This window comes from Pinus tabuliformis, chromosome 3_2, assembly GCF_031772625.1.
Source record: "Pinus tabuliformis cultivar Carrire ecotype Pingquan chromosome 3_2, CPIR1, whole genome shotgun sequence".
Lineage (NCBI taxonomy): Eukaryota > Viridiplantae > Streptophyta > Pinopsida > Pinales > Pinaceae > Pinus > Pinus tabuliformis.
The window spans coordinates 247003320-247005909 of NC_142302.1; positions in this window are offsets into that span (position 1 = coordinate 247003320).

A 2590-nucleotide genomic window follows, 5' to 3' on the forward strand; every position below is an offset into this window, starting at 1 on the left:
AAACATCATCATCATTCCTCCTTCCTAGATACCATTGAAGATAATATCAGTGGTGTGTACCTACCTAATTTTGTCGAACCCTTTAAGAATTGTATCTCCATTCATGAGATCGACTCCGAAAAGAACCTTTTGAATATCTAAGAAACCATTCCTTTCGATATTTTGATTAAACCAGGAATAGTAAAAAATTTATACATCAGAGCGTCTTGTTCTTCATCTGAAATTAACATTTATCGAGTCCTTTTTTGTGATTTTAGAGATGTATTTGCCTGGACATATAAAAAAATTCTAGGTATTGACCCAAACATAGTAGTGCACGAAATCAAGACGTATTTGATGCCAAATCCGTCCGCCAGTGCCTCCATCTGGTCCATCCCAAGAAGGCTACTGGGATAAAAGCTGAAATCGAAAATCTCCTTTATGCTAGTTTCTTATATTCCATTCATTTAACTAATTGGGTATCAAACATTGTCCCTGTCATGAAGAAATAGGGAATGTTCTGAGTATGTATTGATTACCGGGATGTAAATCAAGATTGTCCAAAAGACAACTACCCAACCCCGTTTATTGACAAGATTGTGATGATTGTGCTGGCTGCGAGATTTATTCATTTGTGGATGGATTCTTGGGCTATAATCAAATCAAATTTCTCCCAATGGACCAACCTAAAACCACATTTATTTGACCTTGGGGTACTTTTCTTATATAAATCTCCCTTTCAGTTTAAATAACGTAGGGGCCATGTTTCAACATGTGATGGATTACGTTTTCCACGCCATCAAGCATCTCGTGCAACCCTATCTGGACGATATCCCTTCTCACTCCAAGAGTCGAGATGATCACCCCATGCATTTATGACCCATTTTTCTCTATTGTATACATTATAAAATTTGACTTAACCCACACAAATGTGTGTTATGTGTTGGTTCTGGTCGACTCCTTGGTTTCATCATTTCGAAACAAGGAATTTGTATTGATCCTTTAAAAGTCCAGGAAATCGTTGGTTTTCCTACGTCTTCCTCCCTCGTTTAGTTACAAAGACTCCAAGGGAAAGCCAACTTCCTAAGGAGGTTCATCCCTAACTATGATGAAATGACCAAAGGAATTACTCGCTTACTGAAAAATGGATTCCCTTCCATTCGGATAACGCTACACAAAAAGTGTTTGATGCATTCAATGATGTACTGGTTCGGGCATCTCTCTTATATCCCCCTAACTATCATCATGACTATTTCCTATACCTAGTTGTCACCATCTCTACTATAGATATGGTGTTGGTCCAAGAAGACGATATGGGCACTGAATATACCATTTATTATCTAAGTCAAAACCTCAATGATACTGAGATTCAACATACTCATGTAGAAAAGTTAGCTTTGGTGTCCATTAAAGCCATCCAATGATTTCTCCATTACATCTCGCTTCACAAAACTAAGGTTGTTTCGGATTGGAACCCTATGACATACATATTCTCATGTCAATTACTGGGGGGGAAATACTCTAAGTGGATCGTTATTCTCCAAGATTTCAACCTGGAATTCATCAAATCCAAGTCGAAGAAATCCTTAGTTTTTTCTGAGCTAATGTGCAATCTCCCTTCCCTTGATGTTGAATCTACATCTAAAGATTCCATCCCAAATGAGTCATTGTTTCTGATCTTATCATCTAACTCATGGTATGGATATTTTTTGATCTATCTCTAGACCCAGACTGTCTAACCTATTACTTCTCACTCAGAGCAGCGACGTATCTGGTACCAATCTCAAAATTATGTAATTATAGACGAAACCCTTTATCATTGTGGTATCGATAACAATTTAATAGAGGTGCCTCACTCTCGTGGAGGCCGAGAAAGTCCTGAATGAATTCCACTCGGGGGCATGTGGTAGACACTTATTTGGTTATGGCACCACACAAAATATCTTACGCGTCGGTTACTTTTGGCCCACCATTTTTTGTGATTGTATCTTCACAGTGTAGAAATGTCATGCATGTCAGATCTATGATCGAAAAATCCATGCTCCACTTACTTCATTGCATCCTGTTGTCGTCGTAGGTTCCTTTGCGAAATGGGGTATCTACTTTATGACATGTAACCCTCATTTGGTCGGGGGGCATGGCTATATTATCGTCGTTGTTGACTACTTTACCAAGTGGACAGAAGTGATGCCTACATTCAATAACACCGACGAAATGACTGCTTACTTTTTCTTCAACCACGTGATTGCTAGGTTTGGTGTTCTGCAAGCAATAGTAACAGATCATGGGAAGCACTTTTGGAATCATATGATGACCAAATTAGCTACCAAATTGGGACTTTCACATGAAAATACCACTCCCTGACAGACAAGTTGAGGTGATTAACAAAGTTCTTAAGACCATGCTTCAACGTATGATAGGAGTCCACAAATCAGATTGGCACTTGCTTCTATTTGCTTCTATGTGGGCATACCGAACCTCAGTTAGGACTACTACTAGATTCACACCCTTCCAATTGGTGTATGGTCTGGAAGCGATTCTCCCCGTTGAATGTAAAATTCCATCGCTGAAACTAGTTGTCGAACTTCTTCTTGCTACTTCCGCGGAGGAG